We start from the raw sequence: 15,141 nt of genomic DNA on the forward strand, positions 1-15,141 counted from the left end.
TCCTGGGTACACTTATTTACAAGAACATATGGTAGAAAAGCAACAGACCAAAAATCCTTCATATTTGAGAAGTCATGAACTCCTTTCATGAGGACAGAACCTCATAATGGGGTTGCTTAACACTCCCACATCTATTTCTGTCCTTGAACAGAAGAAATTAAGTGGCTATATGATGATGCATTTAATGCAGAGTAACTTGTCCAGAAATGAAGGTCTTATCCATTACTTCTGTACAGTGCTTTGCACTGTTATGCCAAGGTTAGTATAAGATTTTTCTACCATGGAATACTGATGTAAGCATCAAATCCATACAGATGAATGCTGCCCTTGACCTGATTCAGTGCACTAGGGCTAACCTTTGTGTTGGTTTGTGTTTTTCCTAGAGTTTCACTGAATATAAATTTTACAGTTTAAAAAAAAAAGCAAGGATTGATTCCACATTCACATTACATCATTCCATGTGACTCCTTCTGTGGCTATTTTTGTAGCCTGTAGTCATATCACTTAGTTCCTAGAATCAGGATGATAAATTTTAACCGAACATTTATTTAGTTCGTAAGCTTCTGTATTTTTTGACTGCAGAGTTCCTCATTTTACTTCTCTTTTGAGCCTGGCTTTGCTGTAAACTGTTTACTATGTTGGGTGGAGTCTGCTATACTTTCCAGAATACCTGCATGGGAAAATGTTATTTATCTCCCCCCACCCCCCCCCACAGTGTTTTTGTTGGGATTTTTTTGTGAGCAGTCTGGGATGACAATCCTGTGTGCTTTAAACTTGCTTTTTAAAAACACGTTGCACACTAATGCTGTTTTGTGTTGCCAAGGAAAGTGCTATGTATAAACAAAAACTGAGACCACCATCTTTTTATATACTCTGTGTATCTTTATACCAGAAGTTAACACCCCAGATGTTTCTTTAGAATACACCTGTCAAAGGCTTTCAGGTTATTTGCAAAATTTTTGTAAATACAGAACAGCTTTTAACCCTCCAAATTAAACCTGATGGTATTTCTGCTTCACTGTAAAAGCTCTTCTAAGTATTTTTATGTCATATTGCTATTTTTTTCCTCCAGTTTCCGGGTGTTGGAGAAACAACTGTGTGTTTATCCTACTTAATTAAACAAAGGTCAAGCAAGGCAAAATATGCACTCCCCAGAATTTTGTGAGGATTTTGTGAAGGAACAAGAGCATCACTAAATTTGAGCCATATTTTTTTCTAAAAAGCCCAGGCAGTCCTGGATTAGCAGATCAAGATTCTGACAACTATCGAGCATTCGGAGAATAGATGTGGATCTAAATCTTGTGTCCTAAATCCTTTTCAAATTAGGACATGCGCATGATTTAAACTGTAAGTAATGTATATCAATAGATAGATTACTTATTCTTCTTGGCCAAACTGGGATTAGTCAGAACCCTGTACTTTATGCACATTCTGGAGACAGAAAATCTGCCCGTTTGGTATTTCAGTAATTGGACTAAGAGGAAAGTAATTGACTAGCCACTCAGGATTGAAATCAAGCAAAATCAGATCAGAAATAGGAAAGGGATGAAAATGTCTTGAAATTACTTAACTGAGATGCTATCACTTAAGTGACAAACTGTGATAATATTTTTGTAATACTGGCTGCATTTTGTAAAAGCAGAAATTAATTTCAAAACAACTGTATATACACCATTTTAGTGGGAATTTGCTGTGTAATTCTATCATACTTCATGTACTTGCTACATATAGTAAAAACATTAAGATCTGTATTTTAATATTTCAGAGATGCATGTAAGTTGAAATCTGGTAATTCAGTTCACAGATGTCATCTCTAAATGTGGTAGTCAAATTGCGAGAAGTCCCATCACACAAATGGAAGGCACTTGCTTTGTAAATCAGTTGTAGAACTGTCTAGTTGTACCCTGTCAATAGGGTACATGTTCTGCTTTAATTGTGGTCTGTACTGAGATAATACAAAACCAAAATCTTGATGTGTAAGAATATTTCAGTATTGTTCAACTCCAGCATATCTCATGTAGCCGTAAGTGTTTGGCATAGTGAAACTGCAGGATAACTGCTTCCAAGAAGTGAAGATTACTCGTTATACAATAAGAATTATAGGGGGAAGTTGTATAGCTAGATATTGAAACAACAGATTGCCAGCCTTTGCCTCTCAATTTTGTTCCCAATTTCCCTCATTAATTCACCATGTGCCCTTAAGCAAATGAATTTCTGTTTTCATTTTGAAGTAACAGCTAAAAGGATAAAGTGCTTGCAGGTGGTTTAGAGTTTAAAGATGCTATTCTAGAGACTCAACATAATCTATGGTATTAGTAATAAAAAAAAAAAAGAGCTGAAAGGATCTTTCCCTCCAAATCTAAGAAGGATAAACTGCAGAAGTTGTTTCTAAATGAGAATTTAAAAGCCCTTAGCTCTGGTATTTTAAATATAAAACCATAGTAAAGTGAACACAAAACCCAAAAGGCCACCTTACAGAAGGCACTGAACTATAAAAGACTTTCAAATGCATAGAAAATCGGCCTCTAATTCAGGAAAACTTTGTATTGATTGCTGTAACATGGGAGGTCATAGTAGGGGAAAAACACTTTTTCGTTTGCTTACAGCACTCTTCCTCATCATCTATCACTGGATTCATTGTGGTTTGTGAAGTGCTGTGAGAACCTAGGAGAGGAAATGCCTACAAATACACACCAGAGTACCTTCCTCCTGAGTTTGCCTAATTCTTGTTCAAATCTATCTTTTTAGTCCCTACGAGATGACTATATAGGCATGTGAGAGGTACTTGTCTAAAAAAAAACTTTATTTTTCTCTATCATCCTTTTATTTTCCTAGCTGAAGTGTCCTAATCTAGTTAGTTGCTTATCATGTAGAAGCTGGTTTATATCTCTAAAAATCCCCGCTGCCCTTTTCTGTTCCTCATTTTAGTAAACATATATTCTGGCACAGGAACAGATCTGCACGCTGTATTCAAAGTGTGGGTACATCCTTGATTTATACAATACAGTAAGTACTCTCTTCTGTTTTGTTTTCAGCTCTCATCCTAAATTCCTAACATTGTTTCTCATCTTAACCATTGCTGAACACTGAGCTGGCATTTTTAGGGAGCTATTCACAGTAAATCCCATATCTCTTTATCTGGTTGACAAGAGCTAAACCAGAACCCCTTACTGTTTACATATGATGTAGGCTGTCTCTTCCTAGACGGTTGCTTTGCATTCACTTCCATAAGACTTAACCTACTATTTCATAATGTAATATTGTGCTTTTTCAATGTATGTGTTTTAGTCTCAACTATCTTGAAAAACTGTGTTTATCAGCAAACTTTCTTGCCTTCCTATTTACTCCTATTGTTCTTTATTATAACCTTTTGAAGAAGTCATATGGGCTTTTCTCAAAGTAGACAACATAGCGTGAGAGGTTAATTATAACATGTGGAACTTACGAACAATAGACAAAAAAAACTAATTTAGCAACTTCAGCTCTGATTGTAAATATTGCTGCTTATGTCAATGTGATAAACAGGTGAGTGAGAAGGTATAGCCTTTGAGATATACTTTGCGTATGCAAAAAGATACTCTTTCTGGGATCACAGAGTTTCTAACTACTCAGGCTGCAGTTTCACAAACCAAATAATTGGATCTGTAGGCTGTTGCCAAATGGGGAGATTCCAGTCTCTGCACACCTCATCCACTAGTTGAGCCTTCCTGCTCCTTCCCTTGCATTGATCAAGAAGTGCTGGGACTGTGAGATTAGTCATGAAAACATAAAAATCTGACTCACCATGCAGTGTCATGATTTCTAGATCGAGTGTGACAGAAGGGGCAGAAATGTGCAGCTGGGGCTGAAAGGGGAAAAAGGGACTGTCCCTTTGGCAGCAGTATATAATTAGAGTGTGTTACATGTATTGTGAAATTGCACCTAAGCCCTAAAGCATAGCAGTGCTCCTACGTTTTATTTACAGAAGAGAAACATGAGGTGCAGAGAACTTAACCAAATCCACACTTTTTCTCCATGTGACAGCCAGGAATGTAGCCCAAATGCTCTGATGCAGTGAGAAGCTTTAATCCTAGACAAAAATCATGAATTGCTTGTCTGCATTATCAGACCTGTGACTTGCTCTGAGCACATAATTTATGGCTGTTATGCAGGTTAGTATTCATACTGTTTATGCTGAAAGTGAAAGCTTGTGTCAGGAAATTAAGCTGAAAAATGAAAAGTTCTCTAATGAAATATAAAGACTGACTCAGTTAAATCTGTCTGATAGTGTCTAATTCTAGTAAGAATAACTTGTAAAACTTTTTTAGCCTAATTCTGTAACTTTTATGAATTGAAAAGCCCTCTGCAACCTCTTCATTATAAATAGATAAATGCAGTTGGCATTCTCAGTGGGAAAGCATACTGGGTGGCAGACATTAACGCAGTGCAGGTGATGCAACAACTTTGGAACTGATGGCAGTAGTGAAGGTGGGGAAGAGAGAAAGGTATAAAGGCAGATAGTGACTAAGGCTGCCTGATAACAGTAGCCTTTTTGCTGTTTGTTTACTCTTGTAATATCAATGGGAAATCAGAATAGCAAGTTCAGGTTAAGCTTAAAAATAAAGTAGTTTATTTGAAGATAGATACTAATGTAACTGAAAGCAACTGTATAGCATATCAGCAGCTGCTTCAATATGACATACTGACATTCATAATGACACTTATTTATTCTAAAATGCTAATGAAGACCAAGGGTGTTATGTCTTGTAGTATATGGTTGTGGTAAGAATAGTATTTATATGGCTTACTGCTTTGGCAGTTTTCTACTGCATTAAGTTATCATGAAAGAATGATTCTATATTGTCTCCTTCTACAACAAAAGTTTTCTTGAAACTGCTATTCTTTCTTTTCCTTGAATGAGGAATGCAGTATTCAATGTGAAAACTACCTATTTTCTTAAGAAAATAATTTATTTTTTAATAACCTACATAAATAATACTGCTCAACTTTGGCTACCTAGCATTTTATATCCTTGTCAAGTCTTTCATAAAACATTATTTTCAGTATGTTCTTGTCTCTTTTTTTTCTTTGAAAGACTGCTTATGTTTCTGGCCCAGCAGAACAATTGAATTTACTCAGGATTATCAAATTCTACAGTACTAGCTACTTCCAAGTAGCACTTTCTTACCAAGAACTCGAACTGCAAAGTAAAGGTAATTAGAACATATTGGCTGTTTGCCAAATTCCAAGGTAGGCTTCCTTGCCAAGCACCATCTCAAATGTTTCATATAAGTTGTTCTACAGCAGTTCCACTTTCCTCTAGGAAAAGCTATTTTATAGAAAGGGAGTCTTAGCGATCCTTACTTCTTGACTATTTTATTGTTTATTGTTCCATATCAGAATGCAGCAGTAGCATATTTTTTTGTAAATTCTTTCCATTGCTCACAAAGCCACACAAACATCTTGGAGCTTTCCTCAGAGAATTCTTAACTTCCTACAAAAACAAGCAACAAAAAGCTACCAGGAAAAGTAATCAGAAGATTTTTAATCACTTGAGTCTATTTCCTACCCCTAAGAGAAACTGGGATTTTCTGCATATTTAAGTTAAATACTCAAGTGAATTACATGGTCTGTATTAAACGGAATAAATCTATGATCTATTATTTTATATGAACTATATTGTGTCAAATGTGAGAACAGATCCTATTTCTTAGCCATATTCAAAGACTTCCTAGGATTGCTACAGAAATGGAAATTCTTCTTGAATAGGCCTGTTTTGGTCACTTAGATGTGAGATTTTATTGTGTTTTTCAAACGTAAGAACTAGCTGCTATATCTCACTCCTTTTGATAAATGGAAGCTTCTTAAATCCCATGTTTTAAATAGAAAACACTAGCTAACACGTGTATACAATAACTCAGTGTCTTTAACTTAGAGTTTACTGTAGTAATACTCACTACTCTCCTCCAGATACCAGAGGAATTGGGATATATTGTAATATCGGATGTCACCACTTTGAATATTGCAAGGACAAATTGTTACACTTCTGGTACTGCACAATGGTAAAGCTTTGCATTGATAATGTTTAAATACTCTAGACTGCTCTAAAGTGTGTTCAAATGAAAACATAATTGCACTAAGGCTTGGCACATATTGTTATATATTTGTGCATTTAAAAGTAATGGCCCACCTTTGAGAGAATCCGGAAGCAAAGCGGAATGCCAGGTGCATCTGGAAGAGATGATTTTTCTTTCTTATAGCCAACTTACTAATAGGGAGTTTACTAAATTTAGTAAAGCCTGTCCTCTGATACTGACAGGTAATGATATACATTTTTTTTTTATCCTTATGTTCTAAGGTTGTGTTTGGTTTGCTTTTGGTTTTTTGTTGTGTGGTTTGGTTTTTTTATTCCCCATCTCAAAATTCTATGCTAAATCTTGCCTTCCTACATCTCTCTGAGCTATATGAAGATGAGTAGGAAAGCACAATTCTAGAAGTGAAAGGGTGAAGTATAGTAATTATACATAAAGTTATAAAATTAAAAAATCTCAGTAATATGCTTTACGATGATAGCACTAAAAATCTGAGGTTAGACCTCTGGTTTCAATGGAAATATCCTGAACTCTCCTAGATATAAATAAAGCAGGTGTGAAATACTAATTTATAATAATATATATAAGGTATCCTGTATTTCAAATATTCTGGAAACTTGATTATAAAAAATATGCAATAATTTTGAACAAAACTGTGTCTATAATCACCAATATATATTTAAGAATAAGCTTAGCTGACTGCATGTTATCAAATGCCAAAGGAAGCCGGGGGGGGGGGGGCAAATCATTTTGCTTGCATTCTTGTTAGCTAAGAGCATGACCCTACTTGAAAACTTGATAAATCAAAATCCATTACTTGGGGAAATAACTCTGTTGCTTTGTACTGCATGTTTCATCCAAATATTTAGTTAAAACACTAATTTTAAATCTGTGATCCTGAAGCTACAATAAGTCAGATAATTTACCCAGAGAGTGCTGGGTCAAAGCACCTGAAGACTGCATGCACCAACATAAGATATCTTTGGTCATACTGTTTGTTATTCACTGTATGGCCCTCACAAGAGGAGGAAAAAATCCACCTTAGTTTATTTTCAAAAGACAGTTTTAAGAGGTATATCTGTCAAGTATGTCCTGGGGAGATGTCTCAGCAATTGATCCTCCTCAGATAGCAATAACGCTTTTGACTTTCACCCTACTTGCCTCAGGAAAGATTTAACTTTACTTCAATTACAGAACCATCATAAAGCACCACTGACCCTATAATACAGCAAGTAATACTCTGCTTAGAATTAAGGTAATAAAGATGGTGTATATAAAAATTTTAAATGGTGGTATGTTTAAGTCATCAAACCCCAAGTTGGAATTATAATTAAATATATATTATACTGGCAACAAGAATTTGCTATTCTTTTCCCTCTGTCAACTTTATATATATATATTAGGGGAAAAAATACACTTTTTTCATTTCCTGTCTGAAAGTTGGTGTGTGAACATAGAATCGGGTTACTCCAACTCACAAAGATGTTAGCAACACTGACTTTATGAAAAACAGGGCTTTAGTCCCCAAAAAAGATTTTGCTTTTTTTATTCAGCTTTACTATCAAATAAACTGATGTCTCAGCAGTAATGTTTGAGCAGTTACTTAAGTTCTTATGTCACTGTTCTGTTTAGGTGAAATTCAGAAGAAAGGCTTACATAATTTGTTGCTAATAGAAAGCTTCTGTCTCCACCAGAAATAAGTTTGAAGTTAAGGAATGTCTGAATAAATTAATCTGAATACATCTGAGTATTAGATATACATCTTGAAAGTATTAAAAATACTCAGGTACAACCAGACATGTTGATACTCATTTCTCTGCAATTGCTGAAAGATTTAACAAATCTACTAACACAGCATACTAGAGTTTTGCAGTGAGGCATAGCAATAGACTTGTATGTTTGCATTCCTTTGACGTGATGTCTTTGCTAATTACTGTTCAAGTAATTTAGTTGTTTTGCTCACAGCATTGTTTTGGGTTTTTATTATCTTGCAAAAAGAAATTAAAAAAAGTTCTTACAAAAATAAGACCAAAATGAACATCACCTTGTATTAGAAGCTTTAAACATAATTACATTGACTTTTCCATTGGAGGAAAAGCATATCCTGATGCATATAATCAATTCAATTACCGCTGTCCAGTCTAAGAGAAATGAATTTGTAACAACAACAAAAAAGTCTTAACAAATTACAAACATCTGACAACAACATCCCCGGCCTTTTTAATCAGAGACTAAATTAGCCATATATGTATACAATTTTTCTAAATGGCATACCTACGCTGGTGTATCATCTTACAGAGCTTCACATGGTGAAATCTACTGATGTGTTCTGCTGCTGACAAGAATAATGCTGATACCTGTAATAGAGATGTGGTCCATTAGCATATACTGAAATTTTCACCAATGCACCTTAGTCTAGCTCTGAAATACTATGTACCAGCAGGCTTTATACAGATCTGTTATGAACTTATACTTGTACAGCTACCAAGCTTAAGCTGATTAATAATAAAAATCTTCAACTGTTGTCATATTTCCCTTAGTATACTGTTTCTGAAGTTATGTGCTTACAACATAACTTTTAATTGTCATATGCTTCTAAGCACAATTTGCTATATATGACATTGAGGTACAAAGTATCAAAGGCTAGCTAAAACATGGGTATATTGCCAATGGTAATGTATGCCTTTGATCACCTATCTTTGTTTATCTGAATGTTTGAGATGAACTTGAAAGACAATGGATAAATAGGCTTGTGCTGAAAGCCAAATACTTTTTTTTTTCCTTATTTTGCATAGCTTTTTATAACAGAATCCAGTAAATGAGTTCCATTTCTCTTAGTACATGAACGTACACACATGGCTAAAATGGACTTCTAATTTGTGTTCTTGCTAGATACATTGAACCTTTGAATGACACCAGGTATTTACAACCTTATATTCTAATTAGTCTGGCTTTATCTGGGAATAGCAGTGCTGGAGAGCAGCTTGGATAGATATGATGGCTAGATTGCTTTTGACTCCCTTGTCTCTTAGAATCTACCGTTGATAAAAGCTGAGTATGATGTCAAAAAACACAAGTGAGTTTCTGTACACAATACAAAAAGATGACAAAATTATTAAAAAAAAATCTGCTTTTTAAAGAAGAATCACAACAAATAGGATTTATGAAAAGATAAAGGGAAGTTTATAGTATTTTCTTTTGTTTTTCCTATCTTCCCTCCATATGTTTTGAACATATATACACACGCACTCAGATAGTCAGATACATATATGCATGTACACACATCTTCCTATTTTACCCTATTGCTACTGATTCAATACTCGTGATTCTTCATAGAAAATGGAAATTTTGCTGTCATCCTAATGTACTTTATTACAATGGGTAACTATTACAATGAGAAACTAAGTATTGAATGCAGTTCAGTTACCACACAGTAGAAAGTGTTCATGCACATGAAAAATAATGCATAGCTTGAGGTCATGCCAAATCAGATGATCAGTCTCTTTATGTAGCTCTGCATCAGGTATAACAAAAATCTTTTGCAGCTGAGCAATTATATATTCAGGCTAGGCTCTAAAATGTTTGTCAGGAAAGAGCTATTTATGCTTTGTTATTTTTAAACTGTAGTACCTAGCTCTGAATAGATTTTATTGTGGTTAGACTTTTTCAGAAAGTCAAAATAAACCCAATAAACCAGTTTGGTTAGGTTTCAAAAATAGAATACATGTATAAATCAGTGCTGTATTTATTGTCTATGAAGTAGGAATGACTGTTCAAATAGCAACAAATTAAAGCCTAGATTATTTTTTTTCCCCCTGTTGGAGCTCCAATAATGCTTATTCAGACTGAGTATTTATTCACTGTGTAGGTGGCACCCATCAGTTCAGCATCTCCACATTACATTTATAAAACATTATTCTACACTGATTTTCATGCTTTGATATTCTCTGTATATGGTGGTGTACCAATTGACTTAGTACATTTGTCTTATGCTCCTCTTTGAAGCTTCCTAAGTTCTTTCTGTGATGAAAGGAACATTACCAAGATTCTTGATCCTTCTATTGGGAATCTAACCACTATCCCTCCAATACACTTTCAACTACAGGGAAAAAACACAGCTATGGTTACCTAATAAATTACAACTATACTGTCTGGCACAGTTTAAGAGATCACTTTGAAAGCTTTAGTGATATTTTTATTTTTTTTTTTTTCAGTCAACTTGTACTGCATTTGCAAACAAACAGGTAGCCAAGGTCCATAACAGCAAATGAGCCAATGGACGTGGGCTGAGTCATGCAGCAGTGACAATTGTCTGTATGCAGGACCTGTGCTTTAAATCTCAGGTTTCAAAGTTATGACCAGCATTCTTATGTGTCACAACTTCTTTGCACACTAGAAGAAAATTAAATCTTGGTAATAAGTACTGCAAATGAGTATCTAAAATTCAGGAAAGCAACTTAACTCCTCCTGTCTGGAGAAGAGTCTGAGAGAACTGGACGGGGTAGTGCATTGCCTCTGAATTTTCCTAGAAGCAAATTGCATTGCACTGAAATTGGAGAAGCAGAAATTCTCTGCTGCACTGCATGTAACAAGCCCAGAGACACTGGATATCTATAATACCATAAATTACAGCAGGAGCATATGGAGGACTGAAAACTGGTAGAAAGTTTGTTGACAATTTTAAGAATGTTTCATGTAAGATTATCAGTGAAGAAAGGCTAATATAACTTTTTTTCAGTAAGAGATTATTGCTTACCGTTTATAGAGATGCTCTCAGAATAACTTATTTATACTGTAAGGCTTAATGAAAATCTCTTTCAATTTTACTCTAAATTGTTCCTACACAAACTTGTATTGCAAATCTATTGCAACTGATGTTTTTTGTCAAAGATTTTCATTGTTAAGTTTATATAAGGACAACCCAAGAACCATATAAGTATGAATACCTAAGAGATGGATTATAGTATTAGAGATGGAATTGATTCTGGAAGAATATACAAAGCTGTAGAGGATTATAGTCCTTGACATTACAAGGAATTGCATATGTTTTTTAGATAAACATGTTTCTTGAATGAAAGTGTTAAAGCAATAAAAAAGAAGAAAGGAAGGAAAAAATAAAGAGAATAACTTAAATTTATAGTTTGACCAGAATGAAGTGGTCAAGAGATAAGGCAAAACTTGCTTGCAGTATTGTGGAGGCAACTATGGCACAACATATTTACCTTGGGCAGTGTGTCTCATGGGGTGTGCATGCATGTGTAAAACGTAACAAAAGAAACTTTGTAGGACAGCTCTTGGTAACTGTCCTAAAGGACTTAAATTGGCTTGATGCTGCAAGTAAATAAACTGAAGTGAATTCAAAAATAGATACTGAAGCAGAAGTAATAACAGCATACATGAGGTTTGTATCAGACAGTCCATTCTGTATCATAAAGTACATGAATTGACTTTACACTGAGATGAAGATTTACTGAAGAAAATCCTTGGGGGTTAGAACCCACAGATACACAAGCCTATGCAACCCTGCCTTACAGCCTGACTGAGTTCTCTGAGTGCAGGAATTGGTTAGAGGGATCTGCTTCCAGAATCCAGCCTTTCCAGGGAAGTAATGAAGTCACTATATGCTTAATCTATTTTTAATGATAAAGACTGAAGCTTTTGGAAGGAGGTGTCTTTTGTGCTGTGCCTATGGGATAAAATGGCAAAGTTTGTCTATAGCAATCGTTGGCTTGAGGAGTAAGGGAGTAAGATTTGATACCCCGAATTCCATAATAAAGTATGTATATACATTTCTTCTTTTTCCCAGCTGGCATTACACTCCTAATTGTTGCTACTCATTCTTCTGAGGCATATAGGTATTTTATGTACTAAAGATACAATTAAGGTTATACAATACCACTTAAAACACTTTATACTTTTTGAGACTCCCCAAGTAATCACAGTTAAGTAGACTGTGAATACATGAATATTGCACATAGCAAACTGAACCACAACAAATAAAGAATAGGTTTAACTTTTACATGGTTCTTTTCAGCAGCCAATATTAAAACTCTTCTCAAAGATGGTCACTCAGTATCACCCATCCCATTTTTAACTCTGAGGAAACTGAAGTCTGTGAAGCTGGGATGGCTATGCCTGTGTGACATACCCACTGGATGAAAGGGAATTCCCAAGTCTACAACCACTAGACAGATTTGCCTGATATCTCAAAATAATAGTTCCTGTCACTAGCCCACTCTAAACCCCAGTGCCACTGGTTCTTGTTCTTACTAATCACTCCTCAGGCTGCTTGTTATAGAGGTAGAAAACACTTCTGATGGTGAAAATGTAAGATTTGATTATATGTCTGGAGAAATGAAAGCCTAATACCTGGACACTGACATGCTAAACCTATTGTAAACCCAGTCACTAAACACAAACATAAACCAGATCAACCTCAGGAAGAATGCTAATAATTTTCAGTTTATTTTGGAAAGTGTGTTCAATTTTTGTTTCCCTTTTACTTTAGTGCTGTAATGTTTGAGTGTTTTTTGTTTTGTTTCCTTGTTTGCTTTTACTTTTCTTTCTTGTAATTATTGTATTTCTTTGTATGTGCTACATTAACTATCTGAAATTTGGCTTGCTTTCCTCCATATCTGTGTTCATTTGTTCCATGACTACAATCCTTGATCCTTCCACTCCTTTTAAAAGAAGAAGTTTAAAACTTTATGAATGGTCTTCTGTCAAAACTACCTCTTCTGGAGGTGGTTATCCCTTTTTTCTTTCCCTTTTTAAGCTTCTCATGGCATGTTCTTATTCATATTTTACATTACAGTATTTCAAGCTCCTTTTGCATATTTTGCCAAAATCTGTACTACTGTCTACCGTATTATAGGGATAAGCTTAGTCTTAAGCCATGTGAGTATTTATTGTACACACTGCTTTGAGTTTATTTGTTTCTCCTGGGCCAACTCCTGCAGTCGGACACAGGGATATGACTCCTGTTAAAGTAATGTAAACTGTGTACGTGCATCAGAGGACTCCTTCAATTTAAATGTGACTCTTAAGAGAAAAGCTACTCTATAAGAATTTGAAAAGAATGATTCACATTCATAAATTTTGTCCTTGGTAGATACCACCTGGGTCTGGATTTGTTTTTTCTGGGGTTTTTTGGTAGGTCTGAGCCCATGGCAAAGGGGAAGAGAAAAGGAAGAGAATAAGCGCTTTTCCTAATATAAGGGTTGAAATCTCCATGTGGTTTGTCTTATAAGAGTGCTACAAAAGTTTAGCTAAATCTTTTTGTTTTAGCAATATCCTCTAAATTGAAGGCATTATAACACTGGAATAAGTGGATAACTTCTAGAACATATGGGAATAACGTACTGAATCACAGTATTCTAGAGAGATGGAAATTTCTGTTTCAGCCTTCTAGAGCTCCCAGTTGCCATCCCCATTTCAATCTCCTATTACTTGGCAACCACACCTCTTCCTGGAGGGCACCAGTAGCTAAAGACTTTGTATGTCTTATTTGGTGCTTACGAGAGGCAAGCCCAACAGTGCCGCTTTTTTCTTGCCCTTGCTATGCCTCTATGAGGTTAATGTGACTTTGGCTGAACTCAAGCCTTGGTTTATATCAATAAACCTTCTTCTGTAGAGAAATCCCAAATAAGGCTGACAGAATTTTGCTGGAGGCTCTTTTTAGAGCAGTGCTTATTTAATTAACAATGAATGTAACTTACATGACTGTAAATGCAAACACAGACGCTCTTTAAAAACAGTTTGAGGAGAAATGTCTTACTTTGCAATGGCTATCCTTAGAAGTTTTGTTTTGGGATGATAAATTAACCGTTTACCATTTAATGTGCAGTGCTGTACATTTTCACAGCCTGACCTAAAACAGGTTAGTGGTGCACTGGCAGCACCTTATGGCAGCACCTTAACAGACAGCAGAGTCCTTCAGTATCTTTACTTTTACGTGGAGGCTGTGCCGAGTTACATACAGGGGATTGCTGTCTGACAGCTGTTCCCTGTCTCCTCCAAGAAAAGAGGTTACACGCTACTTCTTTTTTTTTTTTTTTTTCCCCCCTTCTCCCCAGATACTTTCCCCAGCAGTTCACACCCCACCCCTCTCAGCACGTACCGCCCCTTGGGAATTTCTGCCTGTTCCCTTCAGAAACAGGGTTTGCTTTTGAACAGGTAAGACTTACGGGCTCTATTCTGGAGGCGCGGCTGAGGCAGCTGTCGGCCCGGGGAGGGGGCGGCCCTGCCCGCGGGGCCCCGCCGGTGCTAACTCACTGCCGATGCGCCTCATTTAATTAATTGCCAAACACCCAAGAGATTTCGCCTAGGCAGGGCTGAGCGGGGGGCTGCGGGAGGCGACCGTAGCGCCAGGCTGGCGGCAGCGCTGCGGGCGCCTCTGAAGGACTGAGGGAAGGCGGGTCGGTCGCCCCGGCAGGGCCCACTCCAGCTCCCCCGGCGCAGCGGCAGAGCTCATCCTCCACCCCCAGATCGGTTCCCGAGAAGGAGTGGGGGAGGAGAAAGGCGGCGGGAACGCCTCGCCTCCCTCCGCGGCCGGGCGATGGCAGCCCACGGCGCCCGGCCGCTGCCGCCGCTCCCAAATGGCGGCCGCAGAGGGGGCGGGGGCGCGGGGAGGAGCGGGCTCTATCGATAGCTCGGCGCTCCGCGGTCAGGCCGAGAGGCGGGGAGGAGGAGGACGGGAAAAGAAGGAGAGACAGGCGAAAGGGAAGGAGCCGAGTGCCGGCAGGTCGATGGGCGGAGGATAAATGTCTCGCTGAGTGTGAGGCCGCCATTTTAGATGAGGAACGAAACGAACGGCGCGGAGCGGGACAAGAGCCTGGAGGGAGCCGCTGGGAGGGAGTGACATAGGTAGGAGCGGCGTTGGGCTGGTGAGCGGCAGACGACAAGGCAGGGAACGGGGGAGAGAAGGGCTCCCCCTCCTTCCCTTTCTCTTCGTCTCTCCCTTCCTCAGCGCTGGCGCCTGGAGCGGCGCCGGCTGCTCGCAGCGGCGGCTCAGTCCCGGGCGCACTGACCCGGCCGCTGCCTCGGCCGTGAGGGAAACTAGCCCGGGGAG

At 37.5% G+C, this 15,141-nt stretch overlaps 1 protein-coding gene and 1 long non-coding RNA gene across 4 annotated transcripts in view; one reads left to right on the forward strand and one right to left on the reverse strand.

The window, feature by feature from the left end:
• The window catches only part of LOC142415381 (uncharacterized), a 30,048-nt gene extending 15,339 nt beyond the window's left edge, over positions 1-14,709 (reverse strand). The window contains exons 1-2 of the long non-coding RNA XR_012777409.1: positions 14,258-14,709; positions 8,346-8,428 (exon numbers count right to left, since the gene is read on the reverse strand). This is a non-coding gene — a long non-coding RNA (uncharacterized LOC142415381). The remainder of the gene's footprint in view (positions 1-8,345; positions 8,429-14,257) is intronic.
• A 68-nt stretch (positions 14,710-14,777) lies between these two features.
• RAF1 (Raf-1 proto-oncogene, serine/threonine kinase) overlaps positions 14,778-15,141 on the forward strand; it is a 45,550-nt gene continuing 45,186 nt past the window's right edge. For 2 of the 3 annotated variants that reach the window (XM_075513625.1, XM_075513626.1), the window contains exon 1: positions 14,778-14,936. The gene's annotated coding sequence lies outside the window, so the exon portion shown is untranslated. Of the gene's footprint in view, positions 14,957-15,141 lie in introns of all 3 variants that reach the window. The other variant, XM_075513627.1, reaches the window with a different exon arrangement.

The sequence above is a fragment of the Mycteria americana genome, chromosome 11 (assembly GCF_035582795.1).
Source record: "Mycteria americana isolate JAX WOST 10 ecotype Jacksonville Zoo and Gardens chromosome 11, USCA_MyAme_1.0, whole genome shotgun sequence".
Classification (NCBI taxonomy): domain Eukaryota; kingdom Metazoa; phylum Chordata; class Aves; order Ciconiiformes; family Ciconiidae; genus Mycteria; species Mycteria americana.